Below are 13,709 nucleotides of genomic sequence, written 5' to 3'. Positions count from 1 at the left end.
CCTTTCCCCTCTGGGAACACAAGCTGTGAATTTTCTCTTGCCATTCTATTCTGTCCCTCACAGAACACAAGGATACCTGACTCAAGAGTGTACCAGGAATAGTTAAAGGGTGGAAGCCCAAGCTTGTGCAGGCAGCAAATAGTGTCACAAACCACTGCACTGCAAGGTCAGTAGATTGCCTGTTATTTTAAATGATGTTTAAATTATCTCCCTAAAGAGGTAATTTTCAGCTGACTCTCCATCTTCCCAAAGAAGCAGAATTTGACACACCCCACTGAAACCGAAGCAAGTGGTCAAAAAAGACGTGAATAAAAACAAGAATTCAAAAGACTATACAAGCAAAGTTAGTCTAGGGTAGTTGTTCTCAGTGTGGGGGTCCACATTAATCTCACTGGGAATTTGATGGAAATTCAAATCCTTGGGCTTCACTCCAAGTCTACTGAATTGGAAAGCCAATGTGTGGGGCCCATCAATCTTTAATTAAACAAGCCACCCAGTGATTTTAATGCATGCTGAAGCTTGAAAACCTATCATCCAAGGTGATAACTAAGTATAACCATGCATTTTAAAAAACTATATAGGAGACATCAACTGACCTACCCATATAGTTCATGAGGATTCCATTAAAATCAGTCTGTTAGGACTACAAATGCATTTATCATCTGGATATGGGAAACATCCATGTTAGTACAGCTGTGGGTAGAAAACACATGTGAACACACACAAAGCAGAAAGAGAATGTCAGTGAACTTAGATATCAGCAGATATCAATTATACATTACATTACAGTTATATTATTATAAATTGTTATAATATATAACAATATCCATAGCAATAAAGACAGTGTAGTTTGGCATAGGAATTGCCTAATTAACCAGTAGAAGAGAAGTTAGGGAGCCTGCAAACCAGTGCCATATTTATGGAAGTGTGAGGTCACATAAGGTGCTGGAAAGGGTAGAGGAAAAAAGTGATTAAGTAAATAGAACTTGGGAATACAATTTGGTGTGTAACGCTGAAATAAAATTAAAAGCCTATTTCATAAGAGCAACAAAAATCAAAGCCTGATTGATTGAGACCCTAAAATGTAAAAAGCAAAACTTAAAAACAATCTTAAATAAACATTTTTTTACTGAGTTTGGTGTAAAGAGATTTTTGTTTATAAGATACAAAAGTCACTAACCAGGAGAAAAATTTGAAAATCGTATGTATGTATGTATGTATGTATTAACAAATTCCATTAATTATAAGGTCTATTTTTTTAAAAATGCCAAACCATATTCAGAGGAAATACTTAGAATACCTATAACTGACAAAGGGTTAGTATCAAGAACATAAAAACAACTCTTACAAATCTCTTGGGAAAAAAGACAACCCAGTAAAAGCATAGGTAAATAGATAAAGTCCATTTGGCCAATAGCTATATGAAGAGACAGTCTCACTTCCAAATAAGAAAATGTAAATCACATTAAGACCATAGAGAGATAGCATTTTCCCCCTATTCAATTGTCTAAAATTAAGAATTTAAAAAATATTGTGTGTTGAAAGACAAAGAGATGAAGAGGATCTCTTTATATACTGCAGATATGAATGTGATAGTTACAAGGTATCTTGAAAACAAGTTGAGATTCTCTTTACAAGCTAAAACAATGAAAAACTATAACTTCATAATTTTACTCCTGGGAAAATACTCAAGAAATCTTACATACAAGCATCAGGGGACAATGACAAGGACTTTCACTGTAGCACTAACTGTCATCACTAAAATCAGGGAACAATATAAACTCCCATCAAGAGAAAGATTAATGGCGAAATTGCAGCAATTTAACACAATTAACTATTGTAGCATGGAGTGATTAGTAATATAAAATTGAATGAAAAACAAGTCCCAAAAGATTACAGTAATATAACAATCTTTTTATGAAGTTCAAAAACAAGTAAAACTAAATATATTTTTTAGGCATATAAGAATGTTCCAGAGAATGATGAACACAAACTTCTGGAGGGAGATGATCTCAACCATAAACTTGAAAGAAAGTGGAGGAACACAGAGTTTATTTAAGTATTCAGTTGAATGCTCACTATATTACATTATTTAAAAATTGAGAAAAAATACTTTACACAAAAAGAAGACAATGCCTAAAAAAGATTATAGTGCATAATGAACTAAAGATTATGATTAAACTAATTCAATATTTCTGAGGTTCCTAAATTTAAAAATAAGTAAGAGAGAAGGAAAGAAAGAGCGAAGAAGGAGGGAAGGAAAGGAGAGAGGGGGGGAGAAAGAAAGAGAAAATAAGTCAAATGTCAGCATGAGAAAGCAGTGTTTCCTGAATTATCTTAAAAAATCCAGGGCTATCCATTTTCTTTTTTTTTTAAGATTTTATTTGTTTATTTTTAGAGGGGAAGGGAGGGAGATAGAGAGAGAGAGAAACATCAATGTGCGGTTGCTGGGGGTTATGGCCTGCAACCCAGGCATGTACCCTGGCTGGGAATCGAACCTGGGACACTTTGGTTCCCAGTCCGCACTCAATCCACTGAGCTACACCAGCCAGGGCAGGCTATCCATTTTCTAACTCCTTGAGAGCAGCTAGAAGTTGAATATGTGCAGGGCAAGTGGTACACGGGAAAGCTCTGTAACATCCTCTTAAATTTGTTGTGTACCTAAAATGTCTCTAAAAATTGTCTTTAAAAATAAAAGTAAATAAGAGTACTCCACTGAACATGGTTTAACAGTCTCAGTAAATTATATCTAGTCTGTGTTAAATCTACAATAAACTACATATAGTGCTCCTTTGTAGTGTGGATAAAGGTACTTAAATATGTTCTCACTGGATGGAACCCCAGTTTTGATTAGCTATCAATGAGAACTGAATCCTCCACTCACAAACAGCAGGCAGGTCACCTGCTAGAGGCAATTACGTTGGTATCTGGAGAAAAGTGGCCAAGAAGAAAAGAATATAGGTTGAGTCCAGACTGGATATACTCAAAAACCACTAAAGCCTCTAGACCCTTCATTTGAAGAGGCAGTTAACAATGTAATCACATGGTCAGATGTTATTAATCTACATATACATATACTAATACAAAACTATGGTATTCTGACCACAGTCAGTAAAAACAGCTGTTTCTTTTCACTCTGAATGGGGTACAATTACGTATCCCTCCCCACTGGGATGGCTTGGAGTGGCCATAGCTGTTTTGGAAATCCAGTGAAAGGGAAGTTTGGTTGGGTGTACATTTGGTGTAGTTAGTGTAATACACATGTTTTTGTGGTTCCATATTCTGGTCCATTCTGAATGAGTTTTTGCCAACTCTCCCAGTATAAGAAAGGTTTCTAGGAATAGCCCTATCACCTCCTGTCCAGATCCCCTTGCACTTTCATGTCCTGCTGGCTCCATCGAAGTAAGTGGTGAACAGGAAAGAAAGATTTAAAGGGGCTGTGTCAGGAGCCAATCTGTGGAAAGTTCTTTCAATCACCAGAGATATAAAATTACAAGCAGAAGATTCAGTTCTTATTAACACCTAGTCAAAATGGAAGTTCCATCCTGTCAGAAATATGTTTAATAATGCATCATATGCAAATAAAATGTATAATATATTCTAATAAAAATCACATGAAATAGAATGTATGAAATCTTATGTTGAGGTCATAAGCCTGTAACGATCTTATAAACTACAAGCACACCTGTATATAAAAGTATGTTTATTTTCCCCTGATATCAATAAAAACTTTTAATCAATCATGGTAGAGGAAAGATTAAATAATTCTTTTATTCTTCAGATAAAAGTAATATTATAAAATCATTTCATATAAAGTGCCAAAGAAAATGCAGTCAAAATGTGTTAGAAGGAGCACTGTAAAGTTGGACCAGAGAGTTAATTAATAAAAATATTAGGGGTTTTTTATTGGTTTATTTTAGATTTTGGATGTGTGTGGCACTTCTTGGCTTTTGAAAATCACTTCAGTTTATTTCTGTTCTTATCTGAAATAAATATTTTCTTGTTAACCTAATTTTATACTCATAACTTTATTTTTTTTAAAGAGAGCTCACCAAAATATAGAAGCTTTAACACATTCAAAATCTAGGTAAACTCGTGCCCGAGTCTCTGAAACATGGTGGCATAATCTCTTCTACTTACCCCAGCCTGAGGTATCCACTCCTCCCCGCACCCCCCCTCCCACTCTCCTTGGCTCTGAATGTGCTGGAGGCAGGCCCACATCAAGGTGCTTAATAAAGGCCAAAATTTATTCCCTGGCTACAGTTTAAGAAAAAGATATAAAAAGGAATGGTTTGGGAGTGAAAAACACAGTATTACACTGACCATGTTGTTCTTACTTTAGCCCTATAAGCAAACCTATGCACCCCAATATTCCAAGATGAAATTCCATTTTTCCAATAGAAGTGTCATTAAAGGTGCTGTGTACATGTCACACTGATGGCCACTCAGAGCTACATTTTGGGTAGAAGTTATATTAACCAGGTGTTCTGGACATTTTCCCACACAAACTCAACCACTATGTACAACTTGACTTTTTATGGGAGAATAAATTCTGAGCTGCAAACAATAGATTTATAAAGCCTTTGAAACAAAACTTTTTCTCAGTCAGAAACTGAAGTGTCTCATTGTGCTTCTTCCTTTTCTTTTTTTTTTTACCTCAACTTTCTTGCCAGTTATACAGAACAAAAATCCAACTTGTCTTCCAAGAAGAAGAGGAGAAATGAATTGGATAATTAAGACCAAAATCTATAATCTGGTTCTATTTTTTTTCTGATTCTTAAAACCGCAAATCCACTTGTGTGAGTAAAGTCTTAGGAAGAAGGAATATCCTAAAAACTGTGAAGACAGTTTTTTAAAAGCGTGAAAAGATCACTGTTCACTGGAACTTGGGATTTGGTTCTATTTCTGGCTTTTTCATTCACTTTCTTGAGATTCCTAGGGGTTGGGAAAGTCCCCCAACTTCTCCAGTCCATACGGACAGCATCATAGTAACAGAGATTTGAACCATGTGGTCTCTAACTTCCATTTTGGTTTTTACAATCTCTTATTTTTATAAACAATATGACCATAAAAACACTCATTTTAAAATAGATGTCAAAGAAAAGTATTGCTTTCACTAATCCCAAAGTTAGAGAAAGTAAATTCCTGTGGCATACCAGGCTGTTGAAACCCAATTGTCCCTGGGAACAAGAATTTTATGGTTATGGGACATCACTCAAAGACCGGTTTTTTAAAGTTTGAGGGCTTTTGAAAAAAACAAACTTCCACTTCAGCTGTCAGCTCTATATGACTCATGACATCATTGACTTATGAAAATAAGAGGTAAATAATTTCAATAGCTAAGTAAATACTTATCGATCATTTTTTCATTTTCGAATACTTTATAAAAGTCAAGACTAAGGAGTAAGCTGACAATTTGCTGTAAACTTGCTACAATTAAAAATTTCAAGTAAATATGGTAACATTTACTGGAAAGTTAAACCTAATGCAATAAAGAAAGACAAATATTTTTAAAAAGGTCTTAAGAAGACTCATACTTCTGAGGCATGAATACTTGAATTTGGAATGTAGCTATTTTACTGCTATTTGAATGAGTTTCAGTTTTAGCCAAGGCAAGGAAAATTAAAAATATCCAGGCAGTATGTATTTCATAAATGTAACTACTATTTATTTTAAATCGTTTCATTCCCCTTTATGTTTTTTTAAGCAGCTGTTGCCATTGCTACATGTTTATACCAATCAATCAACCCCTTGCTCGAACACTTGCAACAAAATCCAGAAACTACAAGCTGCAATGTGTCAATCTACTCATCTTGGCAGCAATGAAGAGAAATCAAATGAAAAGCATTTTATGTTAAGGGGTAAAAGTTCCACCTACGTTTACATTTATATGTAGCTGTTTTGAGCTTGCAAGCTCAAGCTTTGGGATGAAATGGAAGCAAAGTTTCTGAAGTCTTGGTCTGAGAGACAATTGAAATCCATGTTGTCAGAAAGGCATAAATGTTGCATTCCATTGTACTTTACCTGTAAAGAAAATTCTCCATCAGCATTTTTGCTGAATTTTGAAAGGAAGATTTATGTGAACATTCTTGTGAGAACTTTTCTTTACCACATATAGCTGAGCAAAATACAATATATGATCTGTGGCTGCTTCTCTGGATCCCAGAAGAACTTTTTTGAATATCCTTAGTGATCAACTTCCAGAATTCACAGATAGATAATGAAAGTGGGGGAGGGAATGGGGGTTAGGGTTGGGGGGAGACTCAATAGAAGCAAATGCTAGATATCTGATAGCCTACCAAATCTTAATCTGAATGTCAAAATAATAATCATTCTCTAAAAAACCCACATTTTAACAAACGTCATTTTCACCACTTTAGTGAAGGGAGCCGGCAAATATCTACTTATTTGCATAAATCTTGTCTTCTGTTTTGGTTTCGCATTTATTATGAAATGGGGCAGAGGACTAGGGAAAGCAAACTTTGTTTGGAGCATAAGAGCCGTAATCTGCCCTTATCTCGGGAAATCCGTGCTTGGGTGGAGGTTGCTTACTCCACTTGCTCTGCACACTAACTCCCCAGAGACAGCAGCCTAAGCCCCACTGATTTAGGGAACATAGGAGGAAGAATTCTGTACCCATGTAAAGAATAATTAATTCTAATTAATACTAACTAATTAATACTAACTAAAAAAAGAATAATTAATTCTAATTAATACTAACATAGTAAAATTTATAGTACTAATTTATAATTGTTTCAACCACTCAAATACAGAGTTGATCCTTGAATATCGTGGGGGTTAGAAGTGTCGGCTTCTGAACAGTTCAAAAGCTATATAAAACTTTGACTTCCTCCAAAATTTAACTGCCAATAGCCTACTATTGATCAGCATCTCTTCCAACACCATGTACAGTTGATTAACACATTTTGTATATGTATTATATACTTATTTTTCAATAAAGCAAGCTAGAGAAAATAAAATGTTATTAAAAACATAACAAAGAAGCCCTGGCTGGCGTAGCTCAGTGGATTGAGCGTGGGCTGTGAACCAAAGTGTCGCAGGTTCGATTCCCATCCAGGGTACATGCCTGGGTTGCAGGCCATAACTCCCAGCAACCGCACATTGATGTTTCTCTCTCCCTCTCTCTCTCTCTCTATTTCCCTCCGTTCCCTCTCTAAAAATAAATAAATAAAATCTTTAACAAAAAAAAAATAACAAAGAAGACAAAATACATTTATAGTACTTACTGAAGAAAATCTGCATATAAAAATACCCCTGCAGTTCAAACCTCTGTTGTTCAAGAATCAATTGTTAACTCCAGGAATATTAATCATCTTATTTACTATGCTATCCACTGTCTCTAGAATACTTCTAAATAGTTTTTCAACAAATTTTATTGTTGTATATAAGTATATGGATTAAGTTTTAATTAGGAGATATACTGACATTTTCCTAGTCGGGAAACTTTATAAATAATTGTCTAAAGTGATAAACATGTTTGTATCTGCACATTCATGACATAAGAAAGCAGAACAGAGGGAGAGGTCAAAGACTAGAAAACATGTGCATTTAAAGGGAGGAATTCATTACACTGGTTTGATTCCCTCTTTCCACAACATCACACTGCCTTCGACTGTAAAATCACTAAGTGCACATAGGACTCCCATTAAAACACACCATCTCATGGGTTTTGAGTCCCATGGAAGTTGCAGCAATATCCATTTTGATCTTTTTGTTTTGTGTTGTCTAGCCATCTCTTAGCACAGTGCCTGACACACAAAAGATGTGCAATAAATACTTGTCAAATAAATGAATAAAATATGAACAAATGAATGAGCATCTCAAATTATACATTCATCAATGAAAAATGTTATCAAATAGTAATTTCCATCTGTTTATGTGATAATCTTCTGATATATGACTTTACAAACTCTTCTAAGGAAAACCATGTAATTCTAATCACCAGTGCAAAATAACACAAATAATTTACAAATAATTACAAAGTAGAATTTTACATACAGAATTCCATTATTTTTTTCAAATGTTCCACAGAAACAAGAACCAAATGATTGACACACACTTAGTTATATCAAGGTGCTCCCTAGGGAGTTGAATATTCTCATGATAGCAAGAGAGCCCTGAGCACTCTGCCCTTCTCCAGAAAGAGTTGAGGACACATCTAAAGCAAATGGGAGGTGGGTCACCAGAGCAAGTGACAGTATGTACCAGGTACTCCTCTTTACACAGTTCCATTCATTGCTAAGCAATCAATTATCCATAGTGTCAAGGACAGAATTCTTTGTGCTTAGAGAAGACTATCTTGGCAGAAGTTACCCTTTCCAGGACCAAAATTAATTCCAGAGATATATAAGGTGGGGATCCCCGCCAAAACAGAATTATCTTCTTGAGGGTGGGCCCCTTGTAGTATAAGCTCCCTGCACTAACTGAGTGCTCTAGGAACCCATCTGTATCAGTGTACCGACTGGTGTTGTTGTGAGAGGCTGTGTTCAGCTTCAGTAAATTTTTTTTGAAGACTCTTTTAACACATTTGTCCATTTCATGATGGGTGATTTAAGAGCACACCTGCCCACACTGCGAGAGGGTTCAGCAGTTTATGACCAGAAATGGCATGAACTGGTGTGCCCCTCCCTTCTAATTCACCCAATCTCACCCTGAGTGACTTTTTTTGTTTGTTTGTTTCCCCAGATGAACAAAGTCCTCAAAGGGAAACATATTGCCCACATGGAATGGGTAAAACAAAAAAATGGCAGAAGCACTAAAAAGCAACCAAATCAGTGAGTTCAAAACCTGTTTTGAGCAGTAGAAGAAACATCTCAATAGGTGATTGCATCAAATGGAGAGAACTTTGAAGCTGACTGAAGAGTAAACATGTAAGAATAAATATGCAATTTTTAAATAAATAAACTACTATTTTAGAACAGTGCTGCCTTTGGTTTCTTCACTAAACTAGAGAAGAAGGTGAAGGAAAATGTCCAGCTAAAATTAGATACTTGTATATCAGACCAAGTTTTAGATTGTCAGACATAAAGAACAATGAAGTTGTGCTAATAGGATGAAAACCATGCTGGTTACTTAACCTGCTAGGAAATAATCAAATGAGAGAAGCTGTACCCCTGCAAGGAACTAACGTGTGGATCCTGAGACAGCGGTAGCAGTCAATGACAATAGCAAAATTTCTGCATATACATCTCACACAGATCTTTCTGCACTCTGATGTCTGGGGACAAGCACAGAAGGGACATAGACATGGAAGGAGAAGAAATATCAGTGTGAGGAGTGCCTTTCAACATGGATAATGTGCTCTTAGTAAACATGAGAATGAACACAAATTCACTTAATTTATTTTCTTCAGTTAAATGGAGCAAGAATTTTAGGGAATTCTGTTTTTAACAAAAATGGAGTTCTCCTTTCCCTCAACTTTAAAAATCTCAAAGGAGTACTTAACTCTACAAACTCAGGATCAATTCCTGACACCTCCATGTGTGAAGTTTTGCAATTCAATGGTTTTACTACTGTGAAAAGAAACTTCATGTCCTGAAAAAGAACTTGTCGCAGCCGCTAAAATCCCACCTCCAATCTTCGGGAAGTCTCACGTGACCACCTGTCCTTCCTACTAGCACCTGGCTGTCTTTGCCAGCAGCCCGGAGAGCTGGATGTTCGGCCTCGCGTCCGGGGCACGGCAAAGCGCGATCAAGCTCTGCGTTCTCACCGGCCTAGCCACCGCTTTCAGGGCACTGCCCTTCTGCCTCATATTCAGCCCTGGCAGCCTCGAAAATTAGTTAAGCTTTTCACTCACAGCACCTCTGTAGCAAACGTGTGAAGCACCGCATGACTTCTCCAACCAGCTGGTTTTCCTGGCATTTGAATAAAAGTAAAAATAGAAAACAAAAAGGGAGGAGAAAAGTGACAAGCTGAAACCGGGAAGAAAAAGAGGAAGAAGTACAGAAAATTGGCTCCGGGGATGCCTGGAAGGGGGTGGGGTCTGGTGGGCTGATACTGCCATCTAGTGCCTCGGAGAAAAAAAACTTAATCAGTCTCCAAACAGAGTGATGCGTTACTTGTTTTAGTTCTAGCGAAAAAGAAAATACTTTCAAAACTGAGCCGGGACCATGATGAGGACAAACGTTTCTGCCTCAGTAAATGGCTGTCACCTGTATGGTAAACTAGGGATGGATATAGAGAAAACCTTACCAGAGCTGCCTCGCTGCGGAAAGTGGGTTCTCAGCTTTTCTGTTTCAGACTTCAATAGACCTCTTCCTCTGTTCAACTGTTGGGTTCTTCTCCCCCTAAGGCTGCCAGGCTTAATAAAAAAGACCTTAGTTAAATTTAAATTTGAATTTGAATTTGAATTTTGACAAATAACTATTTATTTTTTTAGTATAATATGTTCCATGAAATACTTAGGGCATACTTATACTACGAAAAAAAGTCATCCTTTATCTGAAATTAAAATTTAACCAGTCATTTTGTATTTTATCTGACAACCCTACCTCACCCCCAAGTAATGACAGTATTTAGCCAAAATTTTAGATGACAAGTTTCTCTTAGGACACACCTGAACTGTCTCTAAGGAAAATATATTACTTTCATCATACTCTTTGCTACCATAACTATTATCACAGGCACTGGTATGATAAGTGCTAAATAAAGAATAATTAATAATAAATGCAATATTTGTCAGTATCACATTAAGTCTATATTGATCTTTTGTTCTGTATCCCCATTTATTCTGTGACACATATATGACCTAAATGCTGGTGAGAAGCAGACAAGGTCTGAAGATCCAGTCATTAAAACATACCCCAAACTAATAACCACACAGTGATTAAAAACCTACATAAATGTGTTAACATGGCCTTAATGTTGTTAGTTCAGAGCTTATGTGTAGGTGAACGAAGAATTATGAAACATGAGTAAAAAGGGGCCCTGCCTCTGAAAGAATTTCCACTTGCCGGGAAGACATGAGTGTATAAAATAACAGCCTTACCAGCTTTATTTTTCACCTTTAACACACTCGACCACTTAGATCAGATTTTGCTTTTAGGTTTTGACGTTTCGTGATAACATCCCTCTCATTCCACTTTTCTGAAGGACAAGGTTTAAATGTTGCACTGAACAAGGATAGCTTGTCAACTGCTACAAAGATGCTGTGGGTTGAATGATCCTGTGTATTTAGGACAACCTATTCAATTGATGGATGAGGTCAAATCTTCCAGAATTTACTGCAAACATATTTTGGATGTTATAAAATTGGGCCATTTTTCAGCTTGCGTCGGTCATCAATAATAACAGATGGGCTCCCTAAAAGGAAGAACAATAATTTTATTTGGTGTTGAAACAGCCGAAAGCTTCAAGAGTACTACTGAGTAAATGACCAGCACCTTTTGCTGTCCTTTGGCCGCTTGCTCCCACTCACTTCAAGCTGCCAGGAACTTCTGCCTGCTTTCTTGCTTCAGTTTTTATTAATTTCTTGTAGAAGCTGAGATTAAAAAAATGTGAGCTGCTCTGACCCCCTGATTCTCATATGCCCAAGATGCAATGACACAACATCAATGCCTTTTTTTTTTGCCCATTAACATTGGACAAATAACCAACTTCCTGTGATTTAATTTTGTTCATCAAAGTGGGATGAAATCTAACCTTCCTTATCTAAATAAAAAAGCTCAGTTTTAGTAAGCAAATATCTTTGAAATTCCAGGAGTAGACCGCATTCATTAGAATTTAAAATCTTCCAATTATTAAAGGGCGGCTTGGCCCCAAAGTGCTCACGCTTGGAAGTGTCACACCTTGGAAACTGGGAAGGTGATGCATTATGCATATAATGATATTTTAGGGCAGGTTTACATTGCTTAAAATAATAGATGTAGTCCTTCAAAGAGTATCGATTTAGTTCACTTTTTATATTGATTTATAATATAAATTAGGAAGTACATTATCTTTACTTTTATTTCTTTTTCACTTTCCAGTGATTTCCAGCACATACCCTACATTTAGCACCTTGACCCTGGTCGATTAGCTAGTGAAAAATAAGCAAAGAATTCATACAGTATAAGAGAAAAACCTTTTTATATGAATCCTTTCTTTTATAAGAATTATTCCCTTTAAACATCAATTTGTGTATCTGGGATTTTTTTCTTGAACACCTATATAGTTCATCAGCTGAATTATTTTTTAGGTCACAGAAACTACATTAGTCTTACCTAGCCAATAGAATTATAAGTAGAAAAATCTATAAAATAAAAATATGAGATTCTCCCTATAATCAACAGGATTTTTGTCAAATAAGATACCAAGGATTGTAGAAAGTAATATATTGTGGGAAGGCAGTTTTTATGGGCCCCTTATGTGTATATGCATGCCTTGTGAACAGAGTTACTAATAACTTTTATTCCAGACTGTCTTTTCAAAACTGCCTTTCCAAGGAATTCTTTTCATGAGTTGCAAACAGCCTTGGGAGAGAAACAGTGTCACTCTCCTGGGAAGGGAGCAGATTTGTTTGCTGCCCAATATGATAAAGATGATAAAGCATGGTGAGCCTGCCCTCTGGGCAGGGTTGGCCAGGTTTGCCTGAAACTCCTTTAAAGACCGATATTCTCAGCTTCGACACAAGCCCATTGCATGCACAGCACCTACCTGGGCCCATCTTCTAGCGACTCCCAAGGGATCTGGGTGTAGGTCAGGGAACCAGTGCAAACAGGAAGCTTACTCTCTGTTATGCCATAAATAAATCTTCTGTCTCTGACCCAGGAATCTCAAGTCTTTTTTTCTAGCATTCATGAATCTATGGCAGCCTAACTTGTTAGCTCATAAGTAGGATCATATCTCAGACCCTCAGAGTTCTAGACCTAAAGACATGAATGTGAGCTTTTTAAAATTTATCTGTAGGTATTTATAATTCTGAATTATTACACTGAAGAATTGCCTTAAAACTGACAATGTACATGTCTCTGTGTGTACTTGGGCCTAGGTGTATTGAGGGTAGGGGAAAATAGCTGAGTCATCCTCTCCCAGTGGTAACCCAGCTAATGGGAGCAACATTAGACCATGACTCAGCAGCTAGTGCCTTGACACACCAGTCCCACCATTTCTGCCACATTCACACAACTCCTGGTGAGGAAATGCCGTGCAGAGGTTGGGAGTGACATGGACACCGGCCCGAAGTATCTGCAGCATTATGAAAGGGATGAAATAAATTCACACAGACTATGAGTCCTGCCGAGGAAAAGGGACAGTGCAACTTCTCTCTCAAGGGGAGAGCTAGCCCCAGAGCACCTTGGCCACCCTCTCAAGAGGAGAGCACCCAGACCCTGGCCTTGAGTAACTTTTATTGGATTTAATTTGCATAGGAATACAAGGTACATACATAAAGCTCTTTAATCATTATCAGGCAGTAAGGATAACAAAGAACTCTGAGGGCCTATTTTGAGTCAAGGTCAGATAGCTAAATGGCCATAGAATTTGAGGGGACAAACTCACTTCCTGCTTGTACCCTTATCATTTGATTGAGAGCCTTCTAAACAAAGCAGGTTTCACAGGATTTTACATATTCTTTCTTAGGCCTGATCACTCTAGGGAACCCACCCGTCTCAGCACAGGGCTGCACCTACCACCAGCATTGTTTCAGGCTTAAGGCATTGTTTCAGGCTTAAGTCAGGAAGGGAAGTAAGGCAGCCAAGAGATTAGGAGAC

The sequence above is a fragment of the Phyllostomus discolor genome, chromosome 2 (genome assembly GCF_004126475.2).
Source record: "Phyllostomus discolor isolate MPI-MPIP mPhyDis1 chromosome 2, mPhyDis1.pri.v3, whole genome shotgun sequence".
Classification (NCBI taxonomy): Eukaryota; Metazoa; Chordata; class Mammalia; order Chiroptera; family Phyllostomidae; genus Phyllostomus; species Phyllostomus discolor.
The sequence above is the reverse complement of the archived record's forward strand: the minus strand, read 5'-3'. Positions refer to the sequence as shown.